Below are 19,405 nucleotides of genomic sequence, written 5' to 3' on the forward strand. Positions count from 1 at the left end.
GTTGCTAATGTCCTCGGGAACTGCTAATTTACCCATCTAATTTGTTCCTCTACGCTAGCCCCAGAGGGAGACCGCTCAATTATTCTGATCCAAAAGAGAGGCTGCTGGCTACCACCATCTCCCCAGCAACTGTGCCTGTGTGTGTTTGCAGAAGTCCCTTAGGCAACAGGAGCACAGGCCACTGCCCATGCTGCTATTCTCAGACTGCTGGGGACTCCCCGCTGTGGGGCCGGCAGAGGGTGGCCACGGAGCCTCTGAGAAGCAGGGCTCCCACCGAGCCTGGGACTTGAAGGGTGGCTCTAAAATCCAAGGTGGTTTGGAAAGTGGCCGCCAGTTCCCACCTTCCCAGAGGACCAGCAGAGGGGAACAAGCATTTGGAACAAGCCTGTCAACTGTGCTAGGGTTTCACATATCTTATCTCATTAACTCCTCACACCTTCCCTTTAGAGAGAGAGAGTACACTTTCTTTTTTAAAGATGTATTTATTTACTGGAAAGGTAAAGTTATGTGGGGTAGGAGAGAGAGAGGAGAGACAGAGAGATCACCCATCCACGGATCCACTGCCCAGAACTCCATCTGGATCTCCCATGTGAGTGGGAGGGGCAGGAGGACTCGAGCCATCTTCTGAGGCTTTTCCTAGGCACATTAGCAGGGGACTGGATTGGAAGCGGAGCAGCTGGGATTCGAACTGGTGCTCCCATACGGGATGCTGGCATCACCAGCAGTGGCCTAATCTGCTGCAACACGGCTCCAGCCCCAGATGTTACATTTTCCTTATTCCAGGTTCTCGCCCCAGCACTTTGGCTTGGAGAAAACCCATCCTTCCTTAGGTTTGTCCTGAAAAGTCAGATCTCCCAGGAAGGCTTTCCTGACCTCATCTGGTGAAAGTGAGATCTCCCCGGCGCTCCCAGAAAGCCATCCTCTCGTGGATAATAGAGCGATAGAGCGGTCCCCATAGGGTCGCTGTGAGGAGCATAGGAAATAAGCTATGGCCGTGCAGATGATGGCTGGCTCTCAGCCCGAGTGTATCGTTGTCCTTGTTGATAGCCTTATTGGTGATGTCACCTATTACAATGACTTGCCTGCCACTCTTGTAAGATCCTTGAGTGCAGGGCTAGTGTCTAGTTTGCTCATTGTTTCTGCCGAGAGCCTAGCAGGGCGTGGCTCCGACAGGCACTCATTTTCTAGCTGATAATGAGTGAATACATGCACGAAGTACAGCCATGGGTTGCTTAATGACGAGGCGTGCTCTGCTGAGTGCGTCACTGGGTGACCTTGACGTAGTGTGGACCTCGTGGGTTCCGTTAGGTGAGACTGCTACACAGCTAGGCCAGGTGGTATTGCCCGCATGGCGGGTTATTGGACAGAATTCTGTAGGCCGTTGTAACACCGTGGTAAGTATTTGTGCATTTAAACCTATCTGAAAGGTAGCGTAGGTTGTGCAAGAGAATCATGGCACCCCTGGACTCGCTGTTCCATGAATGGAGCTTGCAGGATTGCAGGTTGCCAGGGGTGAGTCAGCGAGTGAGCAGGGAGCCAGTGTGAAGGCCAAGGCCATGGCCATGCTCGCTGTGCACTTTTCAAACTCTCCCCACTCAGGCAACGTTAAATATGTAAATAAATAGTTTCCTTTCTTCAAACAATAATGTAACCTTAGCTTGCTGTAACTTGTTTACTTAGTCATTTATTAACGTTTTTGACTCTTTTATAATAAGAGTTTAAAACACAGACATATCATAAGCAATAGGAATGTCGCCTCATGGGACCACGGTCATGTATGTCGTGGGCTGAAAACCGGCCCGTAGTTCTGCGGCTCACGGCTGCGCTTACCTCTCCCTCACTTCCGTGAGTTCGAGGTCGGGCTTCTGGCTGGCCTGCTTCTGAATCGGCCGTGTCATTGCGTGGTCCAGTGCCGTGTGACTGCCCGGGGTCTCTATTGAACAAATGCATAGCACAGTGGGTGCTGCTGCCCAGCCGGGGCCCAGCCCCAAGGGACAGCTGTGAGCCCTTCTCCACACTCTTTTTAAAGATGTATTTATTTATTTAAAAGAGTTACAGAGAGGCAGAGGCAGGGAGAGAGAGAGAGAGAGAGTCTTCCATCCACTGGTTCACTCCCCAAATGGCTGAAATGGCCAGAGTTGGGCCAATACAAGGAGCCAGAAGCTTCATCTGGGTCTCCCACAGAGATGCAGGGGTCCAAGGATCCAGGCCATCTTCTACTGCTTTCCCAGGCCACAGCAGAGAGCTGGGTTGGAAGTGGAGCAACCAGGACTCGACCCAGTGCCCGTATGGGATGCCGGCACTGCCTTACCCGCTACACCACAGTACTGGCCCCCATGCCCACACTCTTGGCTGGCTGTGATCGCTGCTGCCGCATGAGTTCAGAGAGTGTGCCCTTGACACCTCACCCTAAGATGGTGAGCGCCTCAAGGATGTGGTGAAATTTTGTTGATTTTTAAGTCCTGGTACCCAACATAACACCAGGCAAACAGGAAATGCTCAAACAGCTACTCCTGGACTCTGACAGCCAACTGAGCTCAAAAGTGAGCAGAGTCCCAGGCGAATTGACCACCTTTCCCCTATTGTCACCCAAACCCATTTGTTTCCTACTCCCTATGAAAGACCTGTTTTCTCTGTCACAAACCCCAGAACGCCTTCAGAATATTCCATTGTGATGGCAAAGGGTTCAGGTCGTATGGTCAGATTTCTCTGACCCTGGCCTTGGTGACCACCAGGTGTCGAGTCAGGATAATAACACTTTATTCACCCATTTAGTAAGCATTTATTTACTTTTAAAAAGGTTTATTTGAAAGAGTTTCAGACAGAAAGGGAAAGAGAGGTCTTCCATCTGCTGGTTCACTCCCTAAGTGGCTACAATGGCCAGGGGGAATCTGGGAGCCTGGAACTCCTTATGGGTCTCCCATACAAGTGGCAGGGGCCCAAGCACTTGGGCCACAGTCTGCTGCTTTCCCAGGTGCATTATCATGGAGCTGGACTGGGACTGGATCACCCAGGATTCACACCAGAGCTCACATGGGACGCTGGCATCGCAGGTAGCGGCTGCACCACAACACCAACCACACAGTAAGAACTTACCGGACACCTGCTTTGTGGCAGGAGATGTTCCAAGCACTGGGGCTACATGGAAGTCAACAGACATTGCTCTTGGCTGAATGGAGCATTCCAACAAGAGAGGGAGGCCGACACTCAACAGACAGTGTGATTGATTGATAGGGGTGGGTGCTTTGGAGGAAGAAGGGAGGGAGTGGCCAGGGTGGGAGGGCCTTATGCAGGTGAACTGACACTTGGGAAAGAATGTTCCAGAGCAAAAGAAGAGAGCAAAGCCCCAGAGCTAGAGTTTGGGGAGTCACAAGCAGGAGCCTGTGTGGCCGGGGCAGAGGAGGACATGGGGGTGGCGGGGCAGTGCGTGTTACAGGACTTCGGCTTTCCCCCTGGGCCAGAAGGGAAACCTTCGGAGAGTTTCAAGCAGAGTGAGGACTGTGTGCCCTGTAGGCGTAGTGTGAGGAACAAATGAGGTGGTGCAATAATGCACTTGGACAAGTGCGGGAGGCAGGAGGCAGTTATGTGTTCTACCAGGGGTGGGGGTGGGGAGTTGCTGTCAATGACTCCAGTGCTCTCCTGGCTGCACCAGTCTTGTCTCCTGGGGACACGTCTTGGCTAGTCATGCTGCAGGGTCCCTCCCGACCTTGTCACTCAGCCATTCTCTCTGTCCCCAGGCCGGCTGTCTTTGAACGCTTCTCCGATGTTGAAGCTTGTCACGTAGTGGCTGCATCTAGCCACCCTGACCCAACCCAAACACATTGCCTTCCACATCTCAGGATCTGCAGGTCTTCAGCAGACACAGCTCATCACGCCCGCGTTCATGGAGACTGGCATTCGAGGCCTTCCGTGGCGTGATGCTGCATGGGTCATTCCCCCTCCCACCCTGGCCGTGGTCTTCTGCTACCCAGAGCATGTCGGGAAGGAGAAGCTGGGGTGCTACATGTTGCTCTCAGCAGAATGACTGAGGAAACGGATTGCATCATTGGGGGCAAATTAACAAAAGGGGTCCCTTATCTCAGGCTGCCTGGGCCACCCGGACTGCCCCGGCCGTGGCAGACACAGTCGGTCTATTGCTGGTTCACTTCTCCCACCACGCCACTGTAGATACCACAACAGTGGGTCTTCTCGCAAAGCTACAAAGTGGCTTGTGGTTTCCCAAATCAGTTTCTTTTCTTCACTGCTCTTCTTTCTCTTGATGCTTGCCCTGGGGGCCCCTTGCCTATAACAAAATGCTCTCTGATGGAGAGCCAGGCTGCAAGCCACAGGGTCCCGTATCTGATCCCATGGCCCATGCTCTTTCTATCCACCTTCTTCTGTTCTTTTTCTATTATTTTAAAAATTAATTTATTAGAGAGGCAGAGAGAAAAGAGAGAAATTTCCACCTGCTGGCTCATTCCCTAAATGTATACAATGGTCAGGGCTGGGCCTGTCAGAAGCTAGGAGCATGAAACTCAGTCCAGGTCCCTCCATGAGTGTCAGGAACCCAGCTCCTTGGGCCATCATTGCTGCCACCTCCCAGGGTCTGTATTGGTGGGAAGCTGTAGTTGGGAGCAAAGCCAAGCACTCTGATATTAGATCTGGGAGTCTTTGTCCGCATCCCTAGGTCAAATGCACGTCCCTATCCTTTTTCAATCGGAGAGCAATTCCCAAAGGATTGGTGCTGTACTGAGGGCAGATGGGAACTAGGACCTGCTGGCCACAGAAGAAACAGCAGAGGTCCTGATAAGGTGCTTCTACCAGCCTGGAAAGCGGCCACTACCACCCCCTAAAGCACCCGCCACTCATGATCAATTTAAAGGCTGGCAGATTTGGGGTCTGTCCCACAGGGGACAGAGGTATTTGCACCTGGACTGATATCTATCATCATGTGGATCTTGGAAGAAAAAAAAGAACTCCTGGCCACCAATACCAATATCCTAACAGAGCAAACCTGCAGCTTTCTGTTCCCCACCACAGATGCTGCAGCACGGGCGGTCTCTCCAGCTGCACGGATGCCTCCCCTCGTGATAAATGGCCAGGCCTTCATGCTACCACTAGGGAGCCGAAAAACCTGAAAATGTGATTGCGGTGTCTTAGGCCATCGCTGGCCAGCTGTGCCTGATGTGGCTGATGGTCGGGTTCTGGGCTTCGGTCTCTCTTCCACTGCCAGGACACTTGGACCCTGGCACCCCTGAGGCCATCCCTGGCTGGAATTGTCAAACTCTCCCACAATTCCATGGACCAGGAAAATGGCGTTATCCTGAGCAGCCAGCAGGACAAACACAAAGGAAGGTGGGTCCTGTATGTCCAGCTTCCCAGGAAGCTTTGTCACGGCGATGGTGCCCAGCTCGGAGCCCAGCGCACGCTCACTGTGCCCTCCAGCTGCCCTTCTGCTCTGGGCATCTTTGCGATAGCCTTCCCGGTAATCGCCCACACCTCCACGAGCTGGTCCTGTATCTGACTCAAGAGTTGCGCTGGCCCAGAGCCCGCCACCACGTTGCAGGTGATGGCCGCCGTCTAACCAACTGCTGCATCCCAGAGGATGACCTCAGCCAAACTCTGCACCCTGCAGGAGGTCCACCCAGATGCCCACAGCGTCTGCCGAGGCGCCCCGTGCCGGAGCACAGCCTTCTTCCCTTCGGGGATCCCCCACTCAGCATGTATCAAATATGTGAAAGGGGTGGTCACTGGTAGACCACCAAAGCTCTGGTCTGCCCATCCCCTACGTCATTCTCACTGTGACCACAGCTTCCCTCCCTGGGCTGCCCAACACAAGCCTAAGGCTAAGGCTAACCCCACACTGATTATATGTACCCATGGCTAAAGCCCCATCCCAAGGGCGGGATCTCATATAATGCTGGGCTTGCTTTCTCCCCCTCACCCCGTGAGCTGGGCACCCCTCCACGCATACCACAAAACCACCAACACCAAACACTACTGCTGTACACCTCTGGGTCTTAGCCTAGCCTGTGCTGGGCCAGACTGGCAGGATGCTAACTGCTCTCATCAAGTCCGGTCCCTGGCCCGTGTGTGCAGATCAAGCATCTCTCCAAATGTGCATGTCTATGTTTGTGTCTTCCTAGGCCCACATGGCATGACCAAAGGCACAGCACTCTCTTACCCCCCTGACAGTAAAGGTTTGTGAGATTAGAAGCCCAGGGGGAACCTCCCTCCTGGAGTTCTCATTACCCACACTCACCTGCACACCACTTACTCTGACACCTTCGTAACACTTTTTTTTTTTTTGTGAATGAACCCCACGAGTGGCAGTTCCATCTTCTTACCCATTGCTCTAGATACAAGTGTGACATGTGGGGCAGAGGAGTTGAACTAAGGGTTCACAAAGTGGCCGTGCAAGGAAAACTAACAGCGAGAAAGGTCCACAGCTCTGTAATTGCAAAGACAGCAGCACTTGATGCTTCCACTGCCAGGGAGGCAGCCGACTTGCTAGATACCCAGGGCACGTGTACCCTCGAGGGACATCCTGTGTCCTGCTGTATGGGATAAATATTGTAGGCAAAACCATCCAAATAGCCCAATGCATGTGCCACCAAACCCAAGCCAGATTTTACACCTTGGTACCACAGATCCTCTAGGATTCCATGTCTTCTGCAGTCTGGGGTGACCTTGTTTCAGGGGGGATCTTCCTGCCTACGGTGCACTTCACATAGAGAGATGGCTATTTAAAACTGATGCAGTCTGTATCCAATTATCTTAGCAAAATGCTGTCTTGGCCTGGTGAACCAAATGTCAGGGAATGAATTTTGGGCAAATAGATTTGGGTGCATAAAAGCACTCCTTATGGTAAAATGACATTCAGCCTAAGTGCTACCATCCACCAGGGCTGAAACAATCAGATGCCCCAGCCCACTTGGCTTCTGCTAAAACCTGGTAACTCATAGGCAAGGTAATCCCCTCCCCCCACTTGTTTGGATTGCCTCTACCCCAGCCCGACCCCTACCAGAACAGATCACTCAAAATTAAGCTGACCTCCCTTCACCCCAACTCAGCAATATTCAGCAGGTGGGATCCTGTCCCCAGGACCAGGCTCCCCATCCCCAGACATCAGAGGGCCCCTCACCCAGACCCTCCTCTCTGCCCATTTGTGGTCCATCACCGACTCAGGTGATGCATTTTGACATCCCATGCCTTTCAACAGGAGAGACAAGTTAGTTTCCTTTTGCTGAAATATCGTTAGGTGTTCTGTTTTGTCACTACCTGTGAATGGCCCCTCCAGTCCCCAGTCCCACAACCAGCCCCTTAGGGCTGTTTCCTCCCAGACACACCTGCTCTGCTTGCTGGGTTGGTTAAGAGAACCAACCCAGTCTGAAATCGCTGGCTGTTAATCTATGCTCGGTCCACAGGGGCTGTGGGAGCTGCAGCAAGTTCCAGAGCCGTCCGTGAGCCAGTTCCCTCACCCATCAATGAGGACCAAAATCCTTATTTCATTAGGGTGTGGTAAGGACCAAAGAAAGCACTCTGTAAAGCTCACGGTACAAGCCTGACACAGGGGGCGTCCCCAGGTACTGACTCATCAAGGGGGAGGCTCAACTTCTGCTTCCTCCAGGAAGCCATCCCTGCTTCCTCCCAACTAGTTCTCCTTAAATCCGCTCTGATGGCAGCGTTGGGCAGCACCTCACTGTTGGCCGGTTATCCACATGTGCATTTTGACTTTCCAAGTAAGAGACGAGGTTCTGGAAGAAAAGACGATGTGCACCTGCCTCTCCTGCCAGCTGGCTGTGTCACTGTGCACTCCTTGGGATGACGTGGCCTGGGTGGCAGCTCGTCCCCTCCCACAGCCTGGGGAAGTACACCATTCTTTTACGATGGGCCTCTTCCCCCAGAACCTGAGATCTGACCCTTAATGCCTGACGTGTGCTTGGACAGTGTCTATTAATTTGTTCAAAAAACACGGAGCGAGGACTTACTAGGGAACAGCCCCCTATTCACAACCCAGGATTTAAACCCTTGAATGGTCAGTCCCTACACTTTTGGAATTTATCTCTTAGTGGAGAAGAGAGGGGATATTCAAGTATATGAATAAAGAAATATCAGACAGCGGTGAGTATAATGATGAAAATGGTGTGTGTGTCTGCGGAGGAGGGTACTTGGGGTTGGGTATTCAGGGAAAGCCCTTGGGAAGGCCATGGAGGTTCTGGTCTGGCAGATTCGGCGTAGCCCTAAGAATCTGGGTTAACATGAAACAGGAAATTCGGGAAACACTGGCATGGTGATTAAGGTGAGGTGCTGGAGACCTGGGCTTAAACCTCATCTCCTACATTCATGCAATCGTGACCTGGGCAAGTGATGGAACTTCTCTGACCCTCAGTTTCCCTATCTGTAAAATTGCAGTAGTGGGCCGGCGCTGTGGTGGAACAGGTGAAGCCGCTGCCTATGGCGCCGGCATCCCACATGGTGCTAGTCCCGGCTGCTCCTCTTCTGATCCAGCTCCCTTCTAATGGCCTAGGAAAGCAGTGGAAGATGACTCAAGAGCTTGGGCCCCTGCTTTCACACGGGGGCCTAGATAAAGCTCCTGGCTCCTGGCTTCGCCCTGACCATTGCAGCCAGTTAGGGGGTGAACCGGCGGATGAAGCTCTTTCTCCGTGTAACTCTGCCTTTCGAATAAATAAACAAATCTTTTTAAAAATTGCTTAGTACTTCTACTGACCTCAGAAGGCTGTCATCAAGACTAAACAAGACAAAGCCTATCAAATGCCTGGTCCATACTACATGTTCAATGAAAGGTACTGTTATGTTCAACAAAAGGCCCCTCTAAACCATAGCTGTATTCCTTTATCTGAATTACTCAAAAGGCAAACCAAGTAATGGGGCCTCTGTTGACTTTTGCCCAGTGAAGTTCTTTCTCTTAAAAAAAAAAAAATCAATGGCCGGTGCCACGGCTCACTAGGCTAATCCTCTGCCTGCTGCGCCGGCACCCCAGGTTCTAGTCCCGGTTGGGGTGCCGGATCCTGTCCCAGTTGCTCCTCTTGCAGTCCAGCTCTCTGCTGTGGCCCGGGAAGGCAGTGGAGGATGGCCCAAGTCCTTGGGCCCTGCACCTGCATGGGAGACCAGGAGAAGCACCTGGCTCTTGGCTTCGGATTGGCAGGGCACCGGCCATAGCGGCCATTTGGGGGGTGAACCAACGGAAGGAAGACCTTTCCCTCTGTCTCTCTCTCTCACTGTCTAACTCTACCTGTCAAAATAAATAAATAAATAATAATAAAAAAAATCAATGCTCAAAAGACCTTCCTATGAGGGAGGAAGCCCACTGAGTAAGTGTCCTGCCGCCGTCCAGCATAGCCAGCTTTGAGGTCTGGCAGGGCTGCGGCCTGCCGTCCTCTCCTGTCCGAGCGGTGACCTGGCCCCCGGCCCTCGTGAACTCATGGGGCACTGTGGAGACTCGGAGCGCATCCGGCTTCTCGGGCTGGGCTGGAGCCTCTGGCTGAGGCCGAGGCCCGGTCCACCAGCCCCCGCACCCTGCTGGCTGCAGAAGGGCCACTGCTTCACATTCACAAGCTGGGCTGCTACATGAAGGGGGAAAAAAAGTTGGGCAGGAAGCAGCCTCTTCCACCAGCACAGAAACCGTTAGAATCCATCTCTTTTGCCCTGAGGCCAGCGCTCCGCCTGCCCCACCCAGCCCGGCTATCAGAAAGCCCAGGGGGTTTTTCTCCCTGGTTTATCAGGGACCTGTGGAAACATTTCTCTAGCTGCAGATAAGGTTGCTCCCCCCCCCCCCCTTCTCTTTTCTCCTTCCAGCCACCTACTACACCGGAGGGTACTCATTTTCTTCCAGCAATAGCGGTCCGAAAAGAAGATATTTTTCAACCTGGACTTGCAGTAACTGGTGGAGAGGCAGGTAAGACGGGTTTGATGAGTTCCCTCGTTCATTCGCTATGTATTTATTGTGTGCCCTATACCGAGCTAGGCTCTTGGGTTTAATTCTGAGCTGCGGGAACTTACAGTCTGGGGAGCCAGGTCTCTCTTAGCAATCGCAAGGTGTGCATTGACAGATTGGCATGTGAACTTGGGGTGAGGTCAATGGGGGTCCCAATGTAGCCGTGGGGCGCCCGGGCGGGTGCTGGAGGACTTCCCTGAGGAAGCTAACATTTGAGCTGAGGGAAAGTGGGTATAGGCATCTGCTAGGTTATTATATAATCACTCCTGACTGCCTCGTGGGTGTTCTCTGTTACACAGAGCGCTTAGGGCCCAGAGCTTGGTGCCCTTGCACGCCACACCTGTTTCCCACAGCCAAGTCACGATCGCATGGCCCTTGGGAAGGTAGGATGGAAATGACCTATTGGAGCGACAGAGAAGCCGGCAGAAGCCTGCCAGGACTTCCTTCTAGATTCAGTTCGCTTTGCAAAAGTTGCCTGATAAAAGCTATTTCCAGATGGAGGGCCATGCAGGAAATACAAATGGAATATTTTTTAAATAGCTCTTCCTTGGCAAGATATGACCCAGGGCAGCCTCCCAGAAAGCACTGTAGCCCGAAGGCTTGGGTGAGCCGGGCTGGCCAGGAGCAAGCCCTGGGGCCCTGGGGAAAGGGGCCGTGCTCTGCTTAGAGGGAGCCCCCCAACAGACACCCCCTCCTCCCAGCACCATCCCCCAACCGCCACATGGAGCCTTACCAACTGCGTTCTAATTCTTCGCTTCCCCCGGAGGGCGGATACACGCGCGAGGTGAATCCCTTCAGGAGCCTGGCTTTACCCTGTCACAAACTGCAACAAGTGGGCCCCCCTCAGGAAGGGCGTCTGGAGGTCAGGGGCTGGCTCTGTCCACCAAGGCTAAGGGGGCGGGGGTCGCTATGGGGGACCTGTAGAGGGTCTTGGAGGCTTGGGCTGTCTTCAGTTAAGGGGACGGTTGTGACGTGGCTGCGGACTGCCAGACCTGATACAGACGCCTGTGCGTGCAGGAGTACAGCTGCACCAGAACAGTCCTAACTCTGACCGGGCTTTTGGTGCATGGAGCCAAATCCATATAACAACTGTTCTTAGCCCCAACTGAAATGCTGCTCCCACTCGTCAACTTCCCCTGCCCCCAGCCCCCGGAGGGCCCCGCGCTGCACTCTGGCTCCATGAATTGGACTAGTCCAGGAACTTCGTAGATGAGGGATCAGACAGCCTGTGTCCTCTTGTGACTGCCCCGTGTCACAGGTTAATGTCTTCAAGGTTTGTTCATGTTGCAGCCTTTAAAGAATGTCTTTCCTCTTTAAGGTGGAATACTATTCCATTGACTGCACACGCCACTCTAGCAATCCCGTTCATCTGATGCTGGTCACTTGGTTGCTTCCCCCTTCGGGTTCTTGTGGGTAGAACTGCATGAGTCTGAGTGTGCAGATTGCTGTTTGTGTGCTCGTTTTCAATTCTCTGGGGCACAGGTCCAGAAGAGGAATTGGCTGGATCACCTGGTCATTCTATTTTTAATTTTTTGACCAATTCCGTAAGGCCTGGGCCATTTTACAGCCCCACCAGCGATGAATAAGGGTTCCAGTTCCCCCAGATTTTCCCCAGCATTTACCTTCAGTTTTGTTCTGTTTTATCATAGCCATCCTGAAGAGTGCGAATAGTGTCTCACTGCGTTTTTGATTTGCATTTCTTTCATGATCAGTGATATCAGATATCTGTTCATGTGTTTATTGGCCATCTGTGTATCGTCTTCCAGGTCTTTGTCCATTTTTAACATGGGTTGTTTGGCTTCTTATTGTTGAGTGGTGGGAGCTCTTTATTTGTGCTGGATCTTAGATGTGTGATTCAGAAGTATAGCACCCCAGCCTGTGTATCGCCTTTCCACTCTGTTGATGGTGCTGTTTGCTGCACGGCAGTTTTACATTTTGATGTAGCGCAATTTATCTATTTTTACCTTTGTTGCCTGTGCCTCTAGTGTCATATCTAAGGAAGCACTGCGAAATCTAGCGTCACAAAACACTTCTCCCATGTTTTCTTCTAAGAGCTTGCTGGCTTCAGTCGCCAGGTTTTAAGAGGTCTGTGACTAACAGCGTGAGCTCTCCCCAGGACTGACCCTGGGGACACACTCTGCACCCATCTAGAGACCTTCAGGTCTTTGTGACTATCAGAGTGAATCTAGGAATTGGGCCGTCGATGACACGGATGTGTTACCTGAAGCCTTGGATTCGAAAGGAATCGCTGAATGTCTCACATTTCTATCCGTACCCTCGGAACTAGTGACGATGGAAATCGTGGCTTCTCTTCTCCGGGAGTTGTTAAGTTTGCCTCTTTTGAGCTGCACATGCACAAAGTCGTTGCACTGTCACAGTGCAGTGAGACCCCCACGTAGGCCTGGAGCCAGGAATTACGAGGACTTAGGCAGAGACCAACACCAGCAGCTTCGGGGGGAAGAGAAAGCTGCAGGGAAGGAGAGATGGAGCCTGGCTCAGGTCGAGGGTCAAGATTTGGAGAGGCAAGGAGAGCGGGGCCGTTTGCGCGCACCGCCATTCCCTGAGCACTTGCTGTGTGCTGGGCACTGTGCTCTGCCCGCCGCACACTTTATCTCAATCGCTAGTCCCGACCTTGCAGTTATCATGTCTCTATTTTATCATCGCAAGCCCTGAAGCTCAGAGATTTGCCTCATATTCCCCAGATAGTAAGTTGTGAAGCAGAGACTTGAAACCAAATTTATTTATCTCAAAACCTCTACTCTCCACCACTCTGCTACTCTAGCAGGAGAGCTTTGAAACTTGGACAAAGCAGACATCCCAGATGGAGACAAGAGAGTAAAGGGTGGGGCCAGTTGCTGTGGTGTAGCAGGTAAAGCCGCAGCCTGCAGCGCCGCCATCCCTTATGGGCGCCGGTTCGAGTCCCGGCTGCTCCACTTCTGAAAGCAGTAGATGGCCTAAGGCCTTGGGCCCCTGCACCCGCGTGGGAGACCCGAAAGAAGCTCCTGGCTCCTGGCTTCAGATCGGCCCAGCTTCGGCCATTGCGGCAATCTGGGGAGTGAACCAGTGAATGGAAGACCTCTCTCTCTCTCTCTCTTTGCCTCTTCCACTCTAACTCTGCCTTTTAAATAAATGACTAAATCTTTAAGAAAAAAAAAAAAAAAGAGTACAAGAGCACTTCCAAAAATCTGTCAGGGGGTGGATAATTGGTGTGTGGTTAAGGTGCCAGTTGCAGTGACCATATCCCATATCAAAGTGTCTGGATTCAATTATTTTTTTAATTATTTATTATTTTTTTATTTGAAAGGCAGAGTTACAAAGAGAGAGAGAGAGAGAGATCTTCTCTCTGCTGTTTCGCTCCCCAAATGACCACAGTGGCTGGAGCTGGGCCATGCCAAGGCCAGGAACCAGGAACTCTAGGAGTCTAGAACTTTATCTGGGTCTCCCACATGGGTGCAGGGGCCCACGCACTTGGACCATCTTCTGCTGCTCTGCCAGGCACATTAGCAGAGAGCTGGATCAGAATGGGAGCAGCTGGGACTCAAACTGGCGCCCATATGGGATGCTGGCGTCGCCACAGGCAGTGACTTCATGGACTACACCACAGTGCTGGCCCCCTGGATTCGACTCCAGCTCCTGATTCCAGCTTCCTGGCAATGTGCATCCTGGGAGGCAGCAGGTGATGGCTCAAGTGCTTGGTTCCCTCTCACCTACGTGGGAGACCTGGGTTGAGTTCCTGGATTCAGGCTTTGTCCTGGCCCAGCCACAGCTGTTGCAGGCATCTTAAGGTGTGAACAAGTAGAAGGGAACTAATTCATTCTCTCTCTCTCTCCCCACCCTCACTCAAATCAACAAACTGATCATTTTTTTTAAACTGTAGGAAATTGGAATTAAACAATAATGCACATTTCCTGTGGATTTTAGAAGACCACCTCCAACCTCCTCCCCATCCCGGGAGGCAGCATGCAGAAATGGGCACAAGCCAGGGTTTGAAATCAGAGAGGAGGCTGGCTGGCTGGGAAGGCTTGGGTCTAGGCCTCAGGGATGGAAAGCTGGCTGAGTGGGGAGCGCAGGGTTATAGGAAGCCGTCCATGGCAGCACAGGCGATTGGGTCTGGATCTGCTGGAAAGATGGCGTCACACCTGGGGCTTCAATACTAATCTTCCAGTCCGCCTCTTCCCTCTCTAAAAATCAGGATACAGAGGCCCCGAGAGTTTAAGCGACCTGGGGATGGTGACAGGCAATAGGGAACCATTGCAAGCTCTTGAGCAAGGTGGTGAGGGAGAAGCATCCAGCAGCCCCAGGCAGGTGCTTTGGCAGCAGCGCCCATGAGCAGCAAGTGAAGGGACGCGGAGAAAGCCCAGCGGCACAAAGCAAGCAGCTCCTCCTGTGGCTTTGGTAGAGGAGCAGGTGCCGCCCTCGGCCGTGGGGGCACAGTGGCCCATGTTCCAGCCCAGCTCCTTCCAGCTGAGGCTTGCTGCTTGGAACGATGTGCAGACAGGTGTGGGGCAGGTGTCGTCAGCAGACATAGACTCGCCTTCCCCCGCGAGGCTCCGTGGCCTCCGTGGGCACAAATGCTGGCAAATCCCACGTGCCAAGCCACAGCCTTGTTCCATCCTCCCCCACTTCTTTCAACGGCAGGCCTGGCCTGTGTCTCAGATCATGGATCTCTGCTTCTGAAAGGCCAGCGGCCAGGAAGCCTCCTGACACCCATTTTTCTGTTGTCTTCCTGAACATGAGGCTAACCCAGGCCTCTGTGAACCTAACCCACCTGTTCTGTGAAGGTGTCGTAGCAGGAAAGGTAAGGTAAGGCCAGAGCCCCTCAGGCAGGGGTGCTGACCCCACCCTGCTTGGGCCGAGCCCTCACGTGGGCAGAACTGCAGGTCCGCTCTCCCCCCAGCCCAGCAAAGCCTGCCCTGGTTGACGGCCCTCCTCTGAGACTCTCTTTGCTTAATGAATTCTAGTAATAGTTGCCGTCCTTTGGGTGCTTGCTCCACGTGGGTCCCTGTGCTAAGCATTTGGCACGCATGGTCTCATTTTATCCCTACGACCCTACGATGAAGATATTGTTATCCCTGTTTTGCACATGATGAAGCTGAGGCTCAGAGCTGTTAAGTAATTTGCCTAAAGCCACATAGCTAGAGGAGGCAGGACTTGACCCAACAGAAGCCTGTCTGTCTCCAAAGCTTGTGCTTTCATCCATATGATCGCCTACGTTCAAAGGGCTGGGGGCTGGCGCTGTGGCTTAACAGGCTAATCCTCCGCCTTGCGGCGCCGGCACACCAGGTTCTAGTCCCGGTTGGGGCGCCGGATTCTATCCCGGTTGCCCCTCTTCCAGGCCAGCTCTCTGCTATGGCCCGGGAAGGCAGTGGAGGATGGCCCAAGTCCTTGGGCCCTGCACCCGCATGGGAGACCAGGAGAAGCACCTGGCTCCTGGCTTCGGATCAGCGAGATGCGCTGGCCGTGGCGGCCATTGGAGGGTGAACCAACGGCAAAAAGGAAGACCTTTCTCTCTGTCTCTCTCTCTCACTATCCACTCTGCCTGTGAAAAAAAAAAAAAAAAAAAAAAAAAGACTGCGAGCAGGGGCCCTGCCATGGAGAGCCAGGCTCCCAAGGGTGGCCTTGTCGCTTCCTGACACCATCACCCGTGTCTCAGTGTTTCTGGGAGCCAAGAGCTGACCTATTCCTCAAAGCAAACTCTTGGACCTGAATCTTTTGCTTTTACTGTTATCTTTTGAAAAGCAAAGTGATACAGAAAGAGGGACACACACACACACACACAGATAGAGAAGTGAGAGAGAGAGAGAGAGCAAGAGAGAGAGAGAGAGAGAGAGAGGAGGGATCGATCTTCCACTTATTGATTCACTTCCCAAATGGCTGTAACAGCCAGGGCTGAGCAAGGCTGAAGCCAGGAGCCAGGAACTCCATCCAGGTCTCCCATGTTCGAGGCACAAACCCAAGTAACTTGGGCCACTTTCCACTGCTCTCCCAGGTGCATTAGCAGCAAGTTGAATCAGAAGTGAGGCACCAGGACTTGAACCAGAACTCCGATACGCGATGCTGGCATTGCAAGCCACAGCTTAGCCTGTTGTGCTACGTTGCTGGCCTCTTGGGCCTGAATCTGAGTGGTAGCTGGGCCCTTATTCTTCTCTCAAAAGTGATACTCAAGAAAAATTGAGAACCTTTACATTTCCTTCTCACCATTTATACAGAGAGTGTCACGCAGGCATGCTTCAGCCAAGGGGGCCAGGACTGCCACTGGTGCATACATTCATTCGACAAATATGTATTTATTATAACCCAGCCATGCACTAAAGTAGTCAAGTTCAGCAGGCTCAGGACTGGGGTAAAATCAGTGGGATGCCTGCTCACCTCAGAGGCGTGTTTAGAGAATCTTCTAGGCCATAGTAAGGAGGTTAGGTTTCACATGCGCTGTTTCAGGGTCCCAGGCACTGTGGTGTGTCACTCAGGTGGGTGACTCTGCGTAGGTACAGATAGGAGAGAGATGGCGAGGTCAAAGACAGCTCAGTGAGTCAGTCCATCCGGCCCTCACTCTCACCTTGAACTTGAAGCAGCAAACAAGTCCAGTGTCCAGTACCCAAGAGAGAAAGTGGAGGAGGGTCTGACGGTGGCCAAGGAGGAAGGAGTTCTTGATTCTGCAGTCTCAACATGCCTTGTCCATCAAAGCGGTTGTGTTAGCGTCAGGTGTTCAAGTATTTTGGAATGTCTTCACATCAAACCTTCCGTGGGAGCTCACTCTGCCAAGCACCTTGTATGTTTCACAGGATCCTCACAACAGCTCGAGGAGATAGGCGCTGTGACTATTCCCACTCTACAGACATGGAGGCTCAAACGCAGAGCTTGCACAACACGCTCCGGGTCAACCAAGGCAGAGCCGGGCTGGGCCAGGAGTAGGTGAAGCCCACGAGGGCGGTGTGTCCAGCTCCTGCTACTCCAAGCCAGGACATCACCTTTCCCAGGACCCTTCTCCCAGGGCAGGCCAGGAGCTTAACTCCGCTGGCATTGTGACGACTGGGGCAGTTCTCTCAGCACTTTGTTTTGCCTCTTCTCTTAGGAATGGGGAAGTGCGGAAGCCAGTGTTGTGGTGCAGTGCATTAAGCTGTTGCCTGGGATGCGCCGGCATCCCACATCGGAGTTCCAGGTTTGAGTGCCAGCTGTTCTGCTTCCGATCCAGCTGGCTGCCAGTGCTCCTGGGAAAGCAGCAGGTGATGGCTCAAGTGCTTGGATCCCTGCTAACCAAGTGGGATACCTGGATTGAGTTCCTGGCTCCTGGCTTCAGCCTGGCCTAGCCCGAGGCCTTGTAGCCATTTGGGGAGTAAGTCAGCAGATGGAAGATTCTCTCTCTCTCTCTTGCTTTGCCTTGCAAATAAATAAAATAAATCTAAAGAAAGGAAGAAAGAAAGAGCGAGTGAGCCATGGGCAGGGGGAAATCAGATGAAACAAATCAAGGAGTGGCTGAGGCAGGCGGAGGGGCAGGGAAGCAGCGGAGCCCTGAGCTGCTGACCCGGAGCTCGAACGCACACCGTTCTGCATTTCAGGCCAGAACACAGAGGCTCTCTAAGCCTGAGGCCCACTGTTGCCCCGGGCTCACGCCAGCTCTTCCACCGCAGTCCCCCTTTCTTAGGCAGATGTCCCGATTGGCTGGGAGCTCATACCTCCTGCTACACTGGTGATGACTGCTGAAAGGTGGGGTTAACACAGCAGCTGTCGTTTCTGGGTTTTACGATGCACTCTCACTGTGCAAAGCTGGCTTTACCCTAGTCCTGGACACGCTGAACGTCACTCACGTGGTGCCTCCATTTGACAGATATAGAAACTGAAGCTCAGAGAGGTGAAGTCACTTCCCCCAAGTCACACAGCTTAGTAATCAGCCGAGCTATGTCTGCCTGAAGATGATAACCAATGCCCTAAGTCTCAGATGATATACAGTAGTATTTTAAAGTTTCTTTTGAGCTCTTTTCTATGGCATAGGAAACCTGATTTCCTTATGACTATGGTTGTTAGTCTAACGTTCTGTGAACACACATCTATCAACCAGCCCTGAGATGGTCTGAGATGAGTTTGGGAGCCAGGCGCCTGTGACAGTTGAATGAAGAATTTTGCATAGGAGCTGAGGCCACATTACGCTGGATCCTGATTTCTGTTCCTGTGTGGGAATGTCACAACTAACAAGGCTTATGTTACAATTTGGCTTCTAATGGTTGCAGAAAAAAAGCTGTACGTTGTCATTGTCGGCTTTTTCCCAATGACATTTGCATTTTCATTTCTATCAGAAGTCCACTTTGGTGGAGGACGGCAGCTGTAGTCATTGGAAACTGTTCTTCCCTAGAAAACAATCGTGGCTGTAATAAGCAAAAGAAATAGAAAATGCCCACAGGGAAAGGAAGTCATTCACTGGGCGTCAGATTCAGCAAGCACGCCGAGAAAACTTGGGAATTTTCTAGAATTTTCGGGCATTTAAGATTTGCATGAAGTGTGGGGAGAGGGAAAAGGCATTCCATTTCAATCCCACTGGGCAGTGGCCAGGTGCACATTGCCTCCAGAACCATTCCCAAACGTCCCAATCACCTCCTAGCGACGCTCTCTCTTCCCCAGAAGGCACACGCGGGTGGCTGTGGGGGGATACGATAAGGTCACGATTGCTCTAAAATTATTCATAATAAAAACACATTTTGAGGCTCGATTCTAAATGTTAAACTTAAATTTGAGCGATTTAATTGCCCGTTGAATAGAAATGAAATCCCACCGGCAGGCAGTTATTTCTTATAGCCACTGTGTGTGAAATTGAAATCTGTAGATACCATTTCAAATATTCACCTTCTCTAAGGGAGTTCTCCCCAAAGACTTGTGAAAGATAAGAAACTGACCCAAAGTCATATTCAGTAATCTCTTTTTCTTTATGCGCTCGGGTCAAAGCAGAAGGATATTATTAAAAGGAAACTTTATGCCCTGAAGTCGGCTGTTCTGAAGTTACCTCTTGAAACTCAAGGATATATTTATTTTAACAATGGATTTGAACCCCATGCAAAACTGGCAGCCAGGAAGGTAGCAACTTATCAGATTTAATAAAAGCAAGTAGATGCAAAGGCAGTATCTAGTCTCTGAGATAATGACCATTCAGTGGAAAAGACTTTGCTTAGGGTGAGGTGAAGGAACCTGCCTCCCCCCCCTTTTTTTTTCTTTTTAAAAACAGGGAACAGCAGGGGCCAGCACTATGACTTAGTGGGTAAAGCTGGCATCCCATGTGGGCACCGGTTCGAGTTCTTGTGATCCGGCACTCTGCTAATGCACCTGGGAAAGCAGTGGAAGATGGCCCACAAGCTTGGGTCCCAGCACCTGTGTGGGAGACCCAGAAGAAGCTCCTGGCTCCTGGCTGCAGATCAGCCCAGCTGCAGCCGTTCTAGCCATTTGGAGGGTGACCCAGCAGATGGAAGAGCTCTCTCTCTCTGC

The sequence above is a fragment of the Lepus europaeus genome, chromosome 7, assembly GCF_033115175.1.
Source record: "Lepus europaeus isolate LE1 chromosome 7, mLepTim1.pri, whole genome shotgun sequence".
Classification (NCBI taxonomy): domain Eukaryota; kingdom Metazoa; phylum Chordata; class Mammalia; order Lagomorpha; family Leporidae; genus Lepus; species Lepus europaeus.